Here is a 19,962-nt window from a genome sequence, read left to right as displayed (position 1 = left end):
GTCAGGCTATAAGGTAGTGATGGTGAAGTCTCACTCTGTCAGGCTATAAGGTAGTGATGGTGAAGTCTCACTCTGTCAGGCTATAAGGTAGTGATGGTGAAGTCTCACTCAGTCAGGCTATAAGGTAGTGATGGTGAAGTCTCACTCTGTCAGGCTATAAGGTAGTGATGGTGAAGTCTCACTCTGTCAGGCTATAAGGTAGTGATGGTGAAGTCTCACTCTGTCAGGCTATAAGGTAGTGATGGTGAAGTCTCACTCTGTCAGGCTATAAGGTAGTGATGGTGAAGTCTCACTCTGTCAGGCTATAAGGTAGTGATGGTGAAGTCTCACTCTGTCAGGCTATAAGGTAGTGATGGTGAAGTCTCACTCTGTCAGGCTATAAGGTAGTGATGGCGAAGTCTCACTCTGTCAGGCTATAAGGTAGTGATGGTGAAGTCTCACTCTGTCAGGCTATAAGGTAGTGATGGTGCAGTTGGTAAAGAAAAGGACCTTGAAGTCAAAAATCACTTTCACCTAAAAACTTCATTCACACTTTTTATAATTCAACTTACTGTGGAGACACATGCTGGAGCTTTTTACTTTGAAATGTTTTGTAGTTTCTGAGTTATTTAACTTAAACGCCCAATGCATTCTCAATGGCAATAGCACAAACTTTGGCATGCTACTAGTCCTACATACTTACACCTAGAAACCCCATTCAACCCTATTATAGCCCATGGTCTCGGAGTGATTTTCGTCCTTTTTTAAATCCTCAAAAATGATGAAAAACGGCATGCTATAATATGACGTCCAAGACCATGGGCTATAGCCCAAAATATTGTGTTTGTTGTCATGATTTGTCACGACTCGAGTTGGCTTCGTACGGCGCTGAAAAGGTATTTAAATAAATACTTTTTGAAATTGACTATGGGAAAAGTCCATTTGGGATTCATTATTGCGACGCTCTATTGGCACGTCAAAATAATCACTTTCACCTAGAAACTCCATTCACACTTTTTATAATTCAGCTTACTGTGGAGACACATGCTGGAACTTTTTACTTTGAAATGTTTTGTAGTTTCTGAGTTATTTTCGTCTTTTTTTCAAATCCTCAAAAATGATGAAAAACGGCATGCTATAGTATGGATGCCGTCCGAGTATCAGTAGGCCTACAGGAAAATATCAGTGGGGCAAAAAGTGGAAATACTCGTAAATATATATATATATATATATATATATATATATATATATATATATATTACTTAGCCTAACTACTACTGCAATATGGAAATACTTTGTTACAAGTAAAAGTCCGGAATTCAAGATGTATTTGAGTAAAAGTACAAATGTATTGGCATCAAAATGTACCTAAAGTACCAAAAGTAAAAGTACTCAGCCTTTTGTCTTTTGAAAATAGCCGTTCTACAAGCTCACAATGTGTCGCATCGTGACGCATTGTGGGCTTGTAGATCTGCTATTTTCAAATGGCTGTTTGTAATAATTTGTAATAATAATAATCCAAATATACAAATTAACTAGTAACTAAAGTTTTCAAATAAATGTAGTGGGAGTAAAAGTACAATATTTGCCTCTGAGATGTAGTGGAGTAGAAGTAAAAGTACTGACAATTTGAAATACTCAAGTAAAGTACAAATACCTCAAAATCGTACATAAGTACAGTACTTGAGTAAATGTACTTAGTTACTTTACATGTGTTTCCATGTGTTTCCTTGGACACACACACAAACGCGCGCACACACACACACACACACACACACACACACACACACACACACACACACACACACACACACACTTTTAGACATGCATTGTTTTGTATTATTATTTATTTCGAAAAGCAATAATTCCACACACGGTTACAGCAGTTCGAGGATAATGCAACACAATCCAGAGACGTATTCCTATACACTGACACCACGCTAGACAGGAACGCCCAAAAACCTCACATCCCGTTTTAGCCTGGGGTAAGAATTTTCTATTGCTGCCAATGCAACTTGGTCCAATCCTTAATCACATACGGACAAACATCTATGCCGATGCTATCTAACTTGCGGAGGTAGCGTGCCTTGTCCATGGGCAACAGATCTTTCAACGTATGGCATTGCAAATACATTTGATAATCGCTACTCTGCTCAATATTATTTTGAAAATGCCGCAAATTGCATTGCAGTGAACGAGCGCAAATCACAACTTCCCCCGGTGGTGGGCGGAGTCACAGTTTGAGGCGCTGTTTACGCGCCGTGGTGTCAGTGTATATGTCAGCCACTTATTATAAGCCCTAATACTCGCATGGCAAATAGTACAAATAAATCTACATTCTCAAAAATTGTAAAGCTATAGTCTATTTGTTGCTACATTTTTTAATCATTTGTGTGGTCCATGGACCAGTGTTGGACCACCCCCAAAAAGACAAGACAAGACTTATCCCCTGTGTTATTTGATGACCCACCAAGGTTTAATTTGTTGTCTGTTGTTTGACAATCTGATCCTAAAGCCCTAACCACACCAAAGGGTCACCATGCAACTCCTTGTTGGGTCCAAACGGTTGCGAGGAGTTGCACGGTGACCCTTTGGTGTGGTTTGGGCTTAAAACATGAACACAGATGAGACTCACAGCCGAAGAACAGCAGAGATGCACCGATCAGTCAGCCAGACCATTTTAGCAGATATACTGTATAATATTATCTCATATCATATCATATCATATCATATATCATATCATAAACATATATATTTTATTGATGATGATGATGATGATGATTACTATTGTATTCATAGCATTCATCACCTGATGAAGATGTTACAGATACACATCGAAACGTTGTTGATCTTCCTGTTTTGGGTCACCCTTTCAGCAGTGCTTGCATTAATTGTACTTATAGCTGTACTGTTTGCAAATTGTTAACAAAGTATTCAACCATTATCATTATTATCTCCTCCTAGTTGACAAACAACTTCAGAGCAATAATCGGCACAAAACCTTCTACACACAGACTTTGGACCGATGTGTAAAAAGTAGAAACCAATTGGTGAGACGTTTGTATGGAAAAATAATAATAGCTCCATGAGCAAATTAATATTGCTGAAAATGAATCTTCTTCCCCTAACTACACAAATTAATCTTCTGCCCCTAACTACACAAATTAATATTCTGCCCCTAACTACACAAATTAATATTCTGCCCCTAACTACACAAATTAATATTCTGCCCCTAACTACACAAATTAATCTTCTGCCCCTGACTACACAAATTCATCTTCTGCCCCTAACTACACAAATTAATCTTCTTCCCCTAACTACACAAATTAATCTTCTTCCCCTAACTACACAAATTAATCTTCTGCCCCTAACTACACAAATTAATCTTCTGCCCCTAACTACACAAATTAATCTTCTTCCCCTAACTACACAAATTAATCTTCTTCCCCTAACTACACAAATTAATCTTCTTCCCCTAACTACACAAATTAATCTTCTTCCCCTAACTACACAAATTAATCTTCTTCCCCCCTAACTACACAAATTAATCTTCTGCCCCTAACTACACAAATTAATCTTCTTCCCCCCTAACTACACAAATTAATCTTCTGCCCCTAACTACACAAATTAATCTTCTTCCCCTAACTACACAAATTAATCTTCTTCCCCTAACTACACAAATTAATCTTCTGCCCCTAACTACACAAATTAATCTTCTTCCCCCCTAACTACACAAATGAATCTTCTTCCCCTAACTACACAAATTAATCTTCTGCCCCTAACTACACAAATTAATCTTCTTCCCCTAACTACACAAATTAATCTTCTGCCCCTAACTACACAAATGAATCTTCTGCCCCTAACTACACAAATTAATCTTCTTCCCCCCTAACTACACAAATTAATCTTCTGCCCCTAACTACACAAATTAATCTTCTGCCCCTAACTACACAAATTAATCTTCTGCCCCTAACTACACAAATTAATCTTCTTCCCCCCTAACTACACAAATTAATCTTCTGCCCCTAACTACACAAATTCATCTTCTGCCCCCCTAACTACACAAATTAATCTTCTGCCCCCAACTACACAAATTAATCTTCTGCCCCTAACTACACAAATTAATCTTCTTCCCCTAACTACACAAATTAATCTTCTGCCCCTAACTACACAAATTAATCTTCTGCCCCTAACTACACAAATTCATCTTCTGCCCCTAACTACACAAATTCATCTTCTGCCCCTAACTACACAAATTAATCTTCTGCCCCTAACTACACAAATGAGGACTTCTTCCCCTAACTACACAAATTCATCTTCTGCCCCCAACTACACAAATTCATCTTCTGCCCCTAACTACACAAATTAATCTTCTGCCACTGACTACACAAATTTATCTTCTGCCCCTAACTACACAAATTAATCTTCTGCCCCTAACTACACAAATTAATCTTCTGCCCCCAACTACACAAATTAATCTTCTGCCCCTGACTACACAAATGAATCTTCTGCCCCTAACTACACAAATTAATCTTCTTCCCCCCTAACTACACAAATTAATCTTCTGCCCCTAACTACACAAATTCATCTTCTGCCCCTAACTACACAAATTAATCTTCTGCCCCTAACTACACAAATGAGGACTTCTTCCCCTAACTACACAAATTCATCTTCTGCCCCCAACTACACAAATTAATCTTCTGCCCCTAACTACACAAATTAATCTTCTTCCCCTAACTACACAAATTCATCTTCTGCCCCTAACTACACAAATTAATCTTCTACCCCTAACTACACAAATTAATCTTCTACCCCTAACTACACAAATTAATCTTCTGCCCCTAACTACACAAATTAATCTTCTGCCCCTAACTACACAAATTAATCTTCTGCCCCTAACTACACAAATTAATCTTCTGCCCCTAACTACACAAATTCATCTTCTGCCCCTAACTACACAAATTAATCTTCTGCCCCTAACTACACAAATGAGGACTTCTTCCCCTAACTACACAAATTCATCTTCTGCCCCCAACTACACAAATTCATCTTCTGCCCCTAACTACACAAATTAATCTTCTTCCCCTAACTACACAAATTCATCTTCTGCCCCTAACTACACAAATGAATCTTCTGCCCCTAACTACACAAATTAATCTTCTGCCCCCTAACTACACAAATTAATATTCTGCCCCTAACTACACAAATTAATCTTCTGCCCCCCTAACTACACAAATTAATCTTCAGCCCCTAACTACACAAATTAATCTTCTGCCCCTAACTACACAAATTAATCTTCTACCCCTAACTACACAAATTAATCTTCTACCCCTAACTACACAAATTAATCTTCTGCCCCTAACTACACAAATTAATCTTCTGCCCCTAACTACACAAATTAATCTTCTGCCCCTAACTACACAAATTAATCTTCTGCCCCTAACTACACAAATTCATCTTCTGCCCCTAACTACACAAATTAATCTTCTGCCCCTAACTACACAAATGAGGACTTCTTCCCCTAACTACACAAATTCATCTTCTGCCCCCAACTACACAAATTCATCTTCTGCCCCTAACTACACAAATTAATCTTCTTCCCCTAACTACACAAATTCATCTTCTGCCCCTAACTACACAAATTAATCTTCTGCCCCTAACTACACAAATGAATCTTCTTCCCCCCTAACTACACAAATTAATCTTCTTCCCCTAACTACACAAATTAATCTTCTGCCCCTAACTACACAAATTAATCTTCTGCCCCTAACTACACAAATTCATCTTCTGCCCCTAACTACACAAATTAATCTTCTGCCCCCTAACTACACAAATTAATATTCTGCCCCTAACTACACAAATTAATCTTCTGCCCCCCTAACTACACAAATTAATCTTCAGCCCCTAACTACACAAATTAATCTTCTGCCCCTAACTACACAAATGAATCTTCTGCCCCTAACTACACAAATTAATCTTCTGCTCTAACTACACAAATTAATCTTCTGCCCCTAACTACACAAATGAATCTTCTGCCCCTAACTACACAAATTAATCTTCTTCCCCCCTAACTACACAAATTCATCTTCTGCCCCTAACTACACAAATTAATCTTCTGCCCCCCTAACTACACAAATGAGGACTTCTTCCCCTAACTACACAAATTCATCTTCTGCCCCAACTACACAAATTAATCTTCTGCCCCTAACTACACAAATTAATCTTCTGCCCCTAACTACACAAATTCATCTTCTGCCCCTAACTACACAAATTAATCTTCTGCCCCTGACTACACAAATTCATCTTCTGCCCCTAACTACACAAATGAATCTTCTGCCCCCCTAACTACACAAATTAATCTTCTGCTCCTAACTACACAAATTAATCTTCTTCCCCCCTAACTACACAAATTCATCTTCTGCCCCTAACTACACAAATTAATCTTCTGCCCCTAACTACACAAATTAATCTTCTGCCCCTAACTACACAAATTAATCTTCTTCCCCCCTAACTACACAAATTAATCTTCTTCCCCCCTAACTACACAAATTCATCTTCTGCCCCTAACTACACAAATTCATCTTCTGCCCCTAACTACACAAATTCATCTTCTGCCCCTAACTACACAAATTAATCTTCTGCCCCTAACTACACAAATTAATCTTCTGCTCTAACTACACAAATTAATCTTCTGCCCCTAACTACACAAATTAATCTTCCCCCCTAACTACACAAATTCATCTTCTGCCCCTAACTACACAAATTAATCTTCAGCCCCCCTAACTACACAAATTAATCTTCTACCCCTAACTACACAAATTAATCTTCAGCCCCCCTAACTACACAAATTAATCTTCTGCCCCGAACTACACAAATGCAGTCACACATCTTTTATCTTTACGAAACCTTTCAGTATGAACTCCAAATAGCGCTGAAGCCAGTCCTTCTGCAAATGGTCAAATTGCGCAATAGCAATGCAGATTTATAATAGTCTTATTTTGACCATAAGAATCAATGTTGAATGTCTTCTTCAGAATATGTATTTATTTCCAAGGACCCCCATAACTCCCGAGTGTACAAACGGGACCAAATGGACCCATAGGGTCTGTTTCTACACACTAAAGACGTACAGCAACAGTAGTAGTGTACATTTAGGGCTATATAACTCTGTCTCTGCGGTCAAATTGAATAAAAAGTTTAAAAAGTTGTCCGGCGATGAACCGATGCATCCCCACTGAACCAAACAACCTTGTCCTTATAGCAACAGCATTGATCCATGCGTGAGGGTTGGGTTTTTTTGCAGTTGAAAAGTAAAGCGTTTTTTTATTTTTGATCTCAGGTTACAAAGTTGTGGATTCTCTAAAGTGCATTTGATAGTGTATGATTCTATCAAGTTACAATGTGGCCATGCAGTCATTTGTTTTGTTTTTTATTTAGATTTTTTTTAAAGGAGTGAATTGAGAGAGAGAGAGAGAGAGAGAGAGAGAGAGAGAGAGAGAGAGAACCCTGTCCATTCTTATCGGTTGCATACGCACACACAGACAGGATGTGAACTTTTGTTTGTTTTGTGTGAGTTTTGAGTGAGCTCAAAGGACAGGTTTCGATCGATACACATTAGCCCATTTCCTGTCTCTTAAAGGGATCTTTCACTTTAAAACAATGGACAATATATCAGTCACCAGAAGCAGATGTGTGTTTTCAACGAGTCTAACGTTCATTATACAATATCAGTCACCAGAAGCAGAGATGTGTGATTTCAACGAGTCCCACATTCATTAGAAGAGTGTGTTTTCAATGAGTCCAACGTGATTCAAATAGAATTTGGAGTTGAAGAGTTCATATATTATATGAGCCACGTCTGATAAAATTGATCACATGTATTGAATCAAGCAACTTAAAAACGCAAAACTGGCACTACATACAGTTTGACATGTTTTAAAGTGAATTGCCCCGTTAACATCAACATATATATGTTTTATTTGAAGCACCTAAAAGATATGTCAGACCACACACTAGAGATGTCAGACCACACACTAGAGATGTCAGACCACACACTAGAGATGTCAGACCACACACTAGAGATGTCAGACCACACACTAGAGATGTCAGACCACACACTAGAGATGTCAGACCACACACTAGAGATGTCAGACCACACACTAGAGATGTCAGACCACACACTAGAGATGTCAGACCACACACTAGAGATGTCAGACCACACACTAGAGATGTCAGACCACACACTAGAGAGGTCAGACCACACACTAGAGATGTCAGACCACACACTAGTCAATGAAAACAATCCATTACATGTTTGTTTTTTTCTAAAGCCGCTCGAAAGACCTTTCACACACGTGTATGAAAACAGCAGATCTACCACGCTCACAATGCATTGCAATGCGTCCTTCTGAGAGCTTGTAGATCTGCTATTTCCAGCACGCGACCGCTCCAACGCACAATGATAACGTCCTGGAAGTCAGTCTGGAGTTACTCAGCTGTAAACTGAAGTCAGTCTGGAGTTACTCAGCTGTAACTGAAGTCAGTCTGGAGTTACTCAGCTGTAACTGAAGTCAGTCTGGAGTTACTCAGCTGTAACTGAAGTCAGTCTGGAGTTACTCAGCTGTAAACTGAAGTCAGTCTGGAGTTACTCAGCTGTAAACTGAAGTCAGTCTGGAGTTACTCAGCTGTAAACTGAAGTCAGTCTGGAGTTACTCAGCTGTAACTGAAGTCAGTCTGGAGTTACTCAGCTGTAACTGAAGTCAGTCTGGAGTTACTCAGCTGTAAACTGAAGTCAGTCTGGAGTTACTCAGCTGTAAAACGTAACAATGATGTGTGTACTTAATTAGACACTATTGCACGGCTTGGTTGAATGCTTGGTTCTGATTGGTCAGTCGCTGAATTCAGCGGTGTGTTATAGAGGGTATGCGCGTGACATCATCATCAAACCAGGAAGTTATGCAGCAATGCCTACTGAGTGGCAAAAAACTACTTTCTGGCCTTGACAGCCCATACATCCACACAGAAAAGTCATATCTGATTGCATTAAACAACATTAAACGATGTTAAACTCACTTTGCATGTTGCTTTGCCACTCGATTTGCCACTCGATGTGCCATTCACTTTAAGCATGCGCATACCCTCTATTTCTTGATAATGACCGCTCCGCTCGATAACAGACCGCTGGTCTAATCAAAGGCTCAGAGCACCCGATTGGCTCATGCCAGTTCCAACAAGACAGCCAATGTAAACAAACACACAATGTCATTTACAACTAAACGTTGCTCTCAAGAATGTGTTTGAATACATTTTGAAGCGAGAAATACACAATACAGTAACCGAAAATGGCTTCTATTTGATCAACTCTCACTTCCTTGTTTTCCGAGGCGACTGCGTTGCAGCTGGGCAGACTGTGTTGCAGCTGGGCAGACTGTGTTGCAGCTGTGTGTGTGTGCGTGTGTGTGTGTGTGTGTGTGTGTGTGACTGTGTGTGTGTGACTGTGTGTGTGTGACTGTGTGTGTGTGTGTGTGTGTGTGTGTGCGTGCGTTCCCGTGGCTCCCCCTCCTTGAAGCACATTGGTCGCTCCTATACCGTCTGGGGAGGGGCTAAACATCCAACCAGGAAGTAAAGCAGGACAACGTTAGACACAAAACAAAAACAACAACACATGTAGATCGGATCTGTAAGGCCTGACTCACACCTTCGCATCTAGCATACAACATTGTTGGATGCTAGATGTATGAGACTTGTTTACTGATGCAAGCTCGCAATGCATTTCCAATGGAAGTCACATGGTTTGACACAACATTTGTGTTGTACGGCTTTTGGCTGTGTTTCGACTGCCCCCCACCCCCTCATACAACACAAATGTTGTGTCAAACCATGTGACTCCCATTGGAAATGCATTGTGAGCTTGCATCAGTCAATAAGTCTCATGCATCAGCTATACATAAATCTGTTGTGCACGTGTGAGTCAGGCCTAAGGCCTCGATCACACCTAAAAAACATTTGTCTATATATTCAGGCACTCTCCACTCCTCTAACATGAGCTTACCCTCTGGCTTTGTTGGCACTTGGCTTGCGGACGAGTTGGAGCTGCGGACGAAGAAATACGGATGAATCCGAAAGGTGAGCATAAAGTGGATCATTCAGAGGCCTAGTAAATGAAAGCGAATGGCCACACAACGCCGGTCATCCTGTATGCTGATGACTGCATGTTGACCATGTTAGATTGACCAATGGTTGCATCATGCAATGTTGTATACATTGTTGCATTGTTGCATGCATCAGTGGTGTTGGATTGATCCATGGTTTCATGCATCAGTGGTGTTGGATTGATCCATGGTTTCATGCATCAGTGGTGTTGGATTGATCCAGGGTTTCATGCATCAGTAGTGTTGGATTGATCCATGGTTTCATGCATCAGTGGTGTTGGATTGATCCATGGTTTCATGCATCAGTGGTGTTGGATTGATCCATGGTTTCATGCATCAGTGGTGTTGGATTGATCCATGGTTGCATGCATCAGTGGTGTTGGATTGATCCACGGTTTCATGCATCAGTGGTGTTGGATTGATCCATGGTTTCATGCATCAGTGGTGTTGGATTGATCCATGGTTTCATGCATCAGTGGTGTTGGATTGATCCATGGTTTCATGCATCAGTGGTGTTGGATTGATCCATGGTTTCATGCATCAGTGGTGTTGGATTGATCCATGGTTTCATGCATCAGTGGTGTTGGATTGATCCATGGTTTCATGCATCAGTAGTGTTGGATTGATCCATGGTTTCATGCATCAGTGGTGTTGCACACTGGCCCACTGAGCATTTTTGTAGTCTAATAGACGTCTAAATAGCTAAATAATTGGTCTAAAAACTGGGGTAAAAATAGTAGCAGTCTAGGCTTAGATTAGATGTTGAAACGTCTAATCTAATAAAACAAACCTAAGCCTATAGAGCGTCGCAGTCCCGCCTCCTACCCTGGACCAGGAAATGAAACCCAATGCATTATTCTCATAGACATTTCTTAAAGTATTTATTTAAAGACGGTTACGCCACGGACAAAGCCAACTCGAGTCGTGACAACTCATGACAACACAAACAATATTTTGGATCAAACAAATAATTACAAAGAAGAAAAAAAACAAAAAAAGTGTTGTAACCTGCCGTTTTTTTCTTCTTTCTAATTATTTGTTTGGTCCAAAATATTGTTTGTGTTGTCATGAGTTGTCACGACTCGAGTTGGCTTTGTCCGTGGCGTAACCGTCTTTAAATAAATACTTTAAGAAATGTCTATGAGAATAATGCATTGGGTTTCATTTCCTGGTCCAGGGTAGGAGGCGGGACTGCGACGCTCTATAGACTGCTAAAAAAAACTTTCATTTTTTTTAGACTATTTTTACCCCCGGACAAAGCCACGCCACGGACAAAGCCAACTCGAGTCGTGACAACTCATAACAAGACAACAAAAAAAGTGTTGTAACCTGCCGTTTTTTTCTTCTTTCTAATTATGTTTTCGGCCCCAAAAATTGTGTTTGTTGTCATGATTTGTCACGACTCGAGTTGGCTTTGTCCGCGGCGTAAACGTCTTTAAATAAATACTTTCTGAAATGTCTATGAGGAAAATGAACGGAGAATAATTTCCTGGTCCAGGGTAAGGGGCGGGACTGCGACGCTCTATAGACTGCTAAAAAAAACTTTATTTTTTTTAGACTATTTTTACCCCATTATTTAGACGGTCATTTAGACCAGGGGTTCTCAACCCGTGGGTCGCGACCCCTCGGGGGGTCGCCAAATTATTTTAGGGGGTCCCCAAAATATTTTTTTTAAACATTTATTTTCACGATTTTTCAAAAATAGCAGACCTACAAGTTCATAGCGCGCCACTCGGTGGCGCGCTATGAGCTTGTAGATCTGCTATTTTTCAATAGCTAAATTATAACAATGCTTAAAACATCAAAAGGGGTTCCCGCCCAAAATGGTTTAAGGTTATTGTAGCAGTCAATTTATATTGGGGGTCGGGAGGGGGCGGGGCGGGGGTCCCGAGACATTGCCAAAGCATTTCCGGGGGTCCCCGGCCAAAAACGTTGAGAACCCCTGATTTAGACATCTAAAAGCCGAACATTGCTCAGTGGGAGGTTGCTGACGACACCATGCAGGTTAGCTAAAGCTCTCAGGATCCACACAGCTTTATTAACGACACCATGCAGGTTAGCTAAAGCTCTCAGGATCCACACAGCTCCGTATGAGGCGAGTTGGCCCGTGGGCGTGGCATGACAGATTCCAAAGGGAAGCCTGCATGCACACATCTCCCAAAACGTTCTACGGGTGCTGAACTCATGTTCTTGAGTTCCCACTTCCCAGGATACTTTATTTAAGGCAAGAGACAACAACGTTCCGACCCTTGCGGGTCTTCGTCAGGAAACGTTGTGTCTCTCTCTCTGCCTTAACTAAAGTATCCTGGGAGCTCAAGAACAGCATGCGGACTGCCTTTCTTTTCCTTGGACCATGCATGGACATAGTTCTGATGAGTTGGACCATGCATGGACATAGTTCTGATGAGTTGGACCATGCATGGACATAGTTCTGATGAGTTGGACCATGCATGGACATGGTTCTGATGAGTTGGACCATGCATGGACATAGTTCTGATGAGTTGGACCATGCATGGACATAGTTCTGATGAGTTGGACCATGCATGGACATAGTTCTGATGAGTTGGACCATGCATGGACATAGTTCTGATGAGTTGGACCATGCATGGACATAGTTCTGATGAGTTGGACCATGCATTGACATGGTTCTGATGAGTTGGACCATGCATGGACATAGTTCTGATGAGTTGGACCATGCATGGACATGGTTCTGATGAGTTGGACCATGCATGGACATAGTTCTGATGAGTTGGACCATGCATGGACATAGTTCTGATGAGTTGGACCATGCATGGACATGGTTCTGATGAGTTGGACCATGCATGGACATAGTTCTGATGAGTTGGACCATGCATGGTCGCGTGCGCACACACACGTGCATATAGGCAAGTCCACCCTGCAGTGTTGTCTTGCGCACGCACGCACGCACGCAATCGCACACACACACACGCCACGATGCTATGCATGATGCATCGGAGGCGCGTGCACCCAGCTCTTACTTGGATTTGGGTGACACACATCTTGTGATTTGTTTACCTAGTTCGAGGATACGAACGAATCACAAGTGTTACAACGATGAGCAGACGAGTCTTTACATGGTGGAGACTACAGCACGGATGTACAGTAGGTTATATGAAGCACGGGAAATAGCAGATCTATAAGCCCCACAATGTGTCGCGGCGCAACCTGTTGTGGGCTTGTCGATCTGCTGTATGTGTTTACGTGATGCCCGCACAACCACTAAGCATCAGGATTAAGTGATATGTTTCATGTTACAACTAAGACTAAAAGAAAAAAAAAGAACATTCAATAGCTGAAGTCAAAACTAAGGGAAATAAAAACGTCATTGAACAAACCAAAACTAAACAAATAAGAATTGCATGTAAAATATGTATTACCTTTATCTACCTTTCTACCTTCTTCACCTTTTTCACCTTTTATAAATCAAGGCTTTCTTCATAATAAAAACAAAAATGTAAATAAATTCCTGACTAAAAACAAGATGAATCAAAACCGAACATATTACTATTTTAAATGGTATTTCAGATGGGTATCGCCTTTCAGCTCCTCGTCTGAAAGGGCCTTTAAGGCCTATTCATAGTCCGGTTTTAGGTGATAAGGTGACCACCGAAAACTACAACATGACATCACTGACCACCGAAAACTACAACATGACATCACTGACCACCGAAAACTACAACATGACATCACTGACCACCGAAAACTACAACATGACATCACTGACCACCGAAAACTACAACATGACATCACTGACCACCGAAAACTACAACATGACATCACTGACCACCGAAAACTACAACATGACATCACTGACCACCGAAAACTACAACATGACATCACTGACCACCGAAAACTACAACATGACATCACTGACCACCGAAAACTACAACATGACATCACTGACCACCGAAAACTACAACATGACATCACTGACCACCGAAAACTACAACATGACATCACTGACCACCGAAAATTACAACATGACATCACTGACCACCGAAAACTACAACATGACATCACTGACCACCGAAAACTACAACATGACATCACTGACCACCGAAAACTACAACATGACATCACTGACCACTGAAAACTACAACATGACATCACTGACCACCGAAAACTACAACATGACATCACTGACCACCGAAAACTACAACATGACATCACTGACCACCGAAAACTACAACATGACGTCACTGAGCCGCGGTGGTAAGAGACGCGGTGGTAAGAGACTCACCGCTCACCCAAACACATCTCTGTTTTTACTAAAACTACAACATGACGTCACTGAGCCGCGGTGGTAAGAGACTCACCGCTCACCCAAACACATCTCTGTTTTTACTAAAACTACAACATGACGTCACTGAGCCGCGGTGGTAAGAGACTCACCGCTCACCCAAACACATCTCTCTGTTTTTACTAAAACTACAACATGACGTCACTGATCCGCGGTGGTAAGAGACTCACCGCTCACCCAAACACATCTCTCTGTTTTTACTAAAACTACAACATGACGTCACTGAGCCGCGGTGGTAAGAGACTCACCGCTCACCCCAAACACATCTCTCTGTTTATACTAAAACTACAACATGACGTCACTGAGCCGCGGTGGTAAGAGACTCACCGCTCGGCCAAACACATCTCTCTGTTTTTACTAAAACTACAACATGACGTCACTGAGCCGCGGTGGTATGAGACTCACCTCTCACCCCAACACAACTCTCTGTTTTTACTAAAACTACAACATGACGTCACTGAGCCGCGGTGGTAAGAGACTCACCGCTCGCCCAAACACACCTCTCTGTTTTTACTAAAACTACAACATGACGTCACTGAGCCGCGGTGGTAAGAGACTCACCGCTCACCCCAAACACACCTCTCTGTTTTTACTAAAACTACAACATGACGTCACTGAGCCGTGGTGATAAGAGACTCACCGCTCACCCAAACACATCTCTCTGTTTTTACTAAAACTACAACATGACGTCACTGAGCCGCGGTGGTAAGAGACTCACCGCTCACCCAAACACATCTCTCTGTTTTTACTAAAACTACAACATGACGTCACTGAGCCGCGGTGGTAATAGACTCACCGCTCACCCAAACACATCTCTCTGTTTTTACTAACCACCGTTTGGGTCGTCACCTCTTCACCTGAAACTGGACTATGAATAGGCCTTGAGTCTGTAAGTGATGAAGATGATATGAAGAAGGTCTATAAGTGATGAAGACTCACTCATGGCGATGAGGATTCCCGACACAAACAAGACGACACCGAAGATGAATCCTGTGGTCCGTAGTGACTCGTAGTCTGTCAATCAATCAATCAATCAATCAATCAATCAATCAATCAATCAATCAATCATGACGGAGATGGTTCCATGACATAATTCCTCCTTGAAGTTTAAAGCTACATTCTATCAGACACCAGCGTCTATTAAATAGCCAGGGATTAATATCAGAAGAATGTCCAATCTGGGAATACATTTCTTTCATTTTTCGTGCAAGACAAATGCTTGCAATGGATTCAGAATCATGAAACCGCCCTAGTTTGACCCAGCGCATCATGCTACAATGACATTTTGAATTATTTGCCTTATACAGTATACACTGACACCACGCTAGACAGGAACGCCCAAAAACGTCACATCCGGTTTTAGCCTGGGGTAAGAATTTTCTATGGCTGCCAATGCAACTTGGTCCAATCCTTAATCACATACGGACAAACATCTATGCCGATGCTATCTAACTTGCGGAGGTAGCGTGCCTTGTCCACGGGCAACAGATCTTTCAACGTATGGCATTGCAAATACGTTTGATAATCGCTACTCTGCTCAATATTGTTTTGAAAATGCCGCAAATTGCATTGCAGCTAGTGAACGAGAGCAAATCTCAACTTCCCCCGGGGGTGGGCGGAGTCACCGTTTGAGGCGCTGATTACGCGCCGTGGTGTCAGTGTATAGGTGCTGCCACACTATCGAAAGAGCCGCGCACGTTCTCGGCTGCGCGCAGCTTAAATTCTGAGTTTTTAGACAGCTGGTGGATGTAAAAGAAGCTCCACCTCCGCGGACTTTTTGCGCGACGGCCAGATTCCCGGAAACGCTCTCCTCCGCGCAAAAAAGTCCGCGGAGGTGGAGCTTCTTTTCCATCCACCAGCTGTCTAAAAACTAAAGGTGTGGAAAGGGCTTATAGGTTGTTAAGTAGCCCAACTTTCAGCAGCTGATTCTCCTTTTAGGGAAAGTACATTTCAGCCTTTGCGAGATGTGTTACTGGTAAGAAATGTAGTCCCAGATTTGAATTAATATCACCTGACTATAAATGTAGATGTATATATGGTATTACGATAAAATAACAAATGGAAAATATTTGTATAACATATTAATGTATGAAGTTCTGGATTGAAGCTTTTTTAAATGACATAAAACAATAGTCAATGCACAAATACCTACGTAACAGTAAGTAAGTGCATAATGTACAATGATATAATACTAACAATAGTATTAATCATACTTTAATCATAGCATTGTCTTTATATACAGTATGTGAATTAATATAGACAGAATCTTACCATAATGGAAGGCGCTTTGATCTGCAAACATTTCTTCTGTAAAGAAATTAAAACAATATATATAGTTTTAATGTATAAGACGCACATGTTGGTCTTCCAGTGACAGAGCAATGATTCTCAACCTGGGCAAATGGGAACGGGAATAAAAGCCTGCAGGGTGGTATACCGAGACTAGAGTGCAAAAGCCTGGCTAATAAACCAGACTCAAACGGCTGATTCGGTCTGGCTTATAGAGCGTCGCAGTCCCGCCTCCTACCCTGGACCAGGAAATGAAACCCAATGCATTTTCCTCATAGACATTTCTTAAAGTATTTATTTAAAGACGGTTACGCCGCGGACAAAGCCAACTCGAGTCGTGACAACTCATGACAACACAAACAATATTTTGGACCAAACAAATAATTAGAAAGAAGAAAAAAACGGCAGGTTACAACACTTTTTTTGTTGTTTTTCTTCTTTGTAATTATTTGTTTGGTCCAAAATATTGTTTGTGTTGTCATGAGTTGTCACGACTCGAGTTGGCTTTGTCCGCGGCGTAACCGTCTTTAAATAAATACTTTAAGAAATGTCTATGGGAAAAATGCATTGGGTTTCATTTCCTGGTCCAGGGTAGGAGGCGGGACTGCGACGCTCTATTAGCCAGGCTAAGAGTGCAATGAAATGAAATGAAATGAAATGAAATGAAATGAAATCTATATTTACCCAGGGTATCTGGGCTAAGCTCAAGAACTTGTTTCCAGCCAGGCCCTGCTCATAGAACACATTTCATCGTAGTGGTTGATGCCTTGTTCAAGGGCATTTCAGCGGTGGTAATTTTAACGTGTCGGACGGCTGGTTCGAACTGGGAACCTTCCGGTATCTAGACCGCGCCGCTATCCGTTCGGCCACCGCTGCCAAATCCTTCTCGGATTTATGTTCCGGTCGGGAGCGGATGATATCGTTACGTCATGTTGTAGTCATTGTTTTGTAGTCACCATGGATATCGCTACGTCATGTTGTAGTCATTGTTTTGTAGTCAGGATCCTGACGTAACGACATCATCCGCTCCCGACCGGATCACACAGCGATTTAGTAACACAGATCAGGCTTTCCGAGGAGGAGGAAAGCAAAGGGAAAGCCTCTCCTTACTTCCTCATATGCTCACAGAATAACTCTTCCTACAGCAGTACAGTATAGAGACATTGAGTAATATACAGTATACAGTACAGTAAGCAGTACAGTATGGAGAGATTGCAGCAGTGGCTGAGTTTTGGAGAGCCATGTAGGATCAATGCAGCATTCTGCCTCCATTCTGGCTCAGCACAATACATGCAGCACACAGAGAGAGAGAGGGAGGGAGGGGTGGAGAGAGAGAGAGAGAGAGAGAGAGGGGGGGATTGAGGGAGGGAGTGAGAGAGAGAGAGAGAGAGAGAGAGGGGGGGGGGGGAGGGAGGGGTGGAGAGAGAGAGAGAGAGAGGGGGATTGAGGGAGGGAGGGAGAGCGAGAGTGAGAGAGAGAGAGAGGGGGGGGGAGGGAACAAGAGAGAGAGGGGTGAGATGGAGAGAGAGAGAGAGTTGTGGAGCAAGAGAGAGACAGAGAGAGAGAGAGTTGGGGGAAGGGAACAAGAGAGAGAGGGGCGAGATGGAGAGATAGAGAGAGAGAGAGTTGTGGAGCAAGAGGGAGAGCTGGCCCCTCCCCATGGGGGGTGCTGGCCCCTCCCATGGGGGGTGCTGGCCCCTCCCATGGGGGGGGTGCTGGCCCCTCCCCATGGGGGGTGCTGGCCCCTCCCCATGGGGGGGTGCTGGCCCCTCCCCATGGGGGGTGCTGGCCCCTCCCCATGGGGGGGTGCTGGCCCCTCCCCATGGGGGGTAGGCCCCTCCCATGGGGGGTGCTGGCCCCTCCCATGGGGGGGTGCTGGCCCCTCCCCATGGGGGGTGCTGGCCCCTCCCCATGGGGGGGTGCTGGCCCCTCCCCATGGGGGGTGCTGGGCCCTCCCCATGGGGGGTGCTGGCCCCTCCCATGGGGGGTGCTGGCCCCTCCCATGGGGGGTGCTGGGCCCTCATGATGTTATAAATGTTGAGTATGGGTCCCCAGCATGTAGAAACTGCCGGATGCTAACGAGGGGTTTTCATGATGCTGAATCCATTACAAGCATTAGTTTTGAAAAAAATATATATAGTTTTGCGAAAAACGGCCATAGCCACTAACCCGAAATGTGCTGACTTCATCACATGTTGTGATGACGCTATGGCGGACAAGGAGTGTTTTTTGTGCGAAACTAATGCTTGTAATGGATTCAGCATCATGATGAAAACCCCCTAGTTTGACACGTCACGTGTATGCTACATAAAGCATGATGACATTTTTGTATTTTATTTTTTATAGGTTGTTATTAATGGTATGGTCATATATTATGCCAATTATGAAAATTGCTTCCCATACATACTCCCATACTACATACATTTCTAACACTGTACTCAACATGTCTGGCTTCATATTCTGGCTAGTGGACTAATTTATACTCGGATACAAAATCTGCTGAGTATATCGATAATGCATGGCTCTTCTATGCTGCGGAAAGCCCCCTTCTCTTTCTCCCTGTGGCTTAGTTAGCACTTTGTGGGCGCGCACACGCACGCACGGACACACACGCACGCACGCACGCACACACGGACACACGCGCACGCACTAAATACATGAATTATTCTACAGTAGTGACACTGAGATAATTCATAGTGAGAGTCAGCATGATGTGTTTTGTAATAAATAATAAAGCAGTTTTGCATTTTAGAAAAAAATAAAGAACCCAAACTGCTTCTATACTTTACTTGGCACAGTGGCAGCAATGCAGCAACTTTGAAGCCACCACACAAAATGACCATATTAGACTATATATTAAAAATACATCCATATTTTATTTGACTACCTATAGTGTCAATGGCACTTTACAAATGAACACATAATTACATATAGATGTGTAAATAGATATGTAAATAATACATTATAAATACATATTAAATTCATAAAATAATTAATTATTTAATGACATTAATGAATTTAATTCAATTACATTATGAATAAATATGTTTAAATATGAAGCTTGGGAAAACGTAAAAGTCCACATTTCATTATTTAGATGGATAGACAGATAGACAGATAGACAGACAGACAGACAGATAGATAGATAGATAGATAGATAGATAGATAGACAGATAGACAGATAGATAGATAGATAGATAGATAGATAGATAGATATACAGA

This window comes from Electrona antarctica (genome assembly GCF_951216825.1).
Source record: "Electrona antarctica genome assembly, chromosome: 6".
Classification (NCBI taxonomy): domain Eukaryota; kingdom Metazoa; phylum Chordata; class Actinopteri; order Myctophiformes; family Myctophidae; genus Electrona; species Electrona antarctica.
This window is presented reverse-complemented; position numbering follows the sequence as displayed.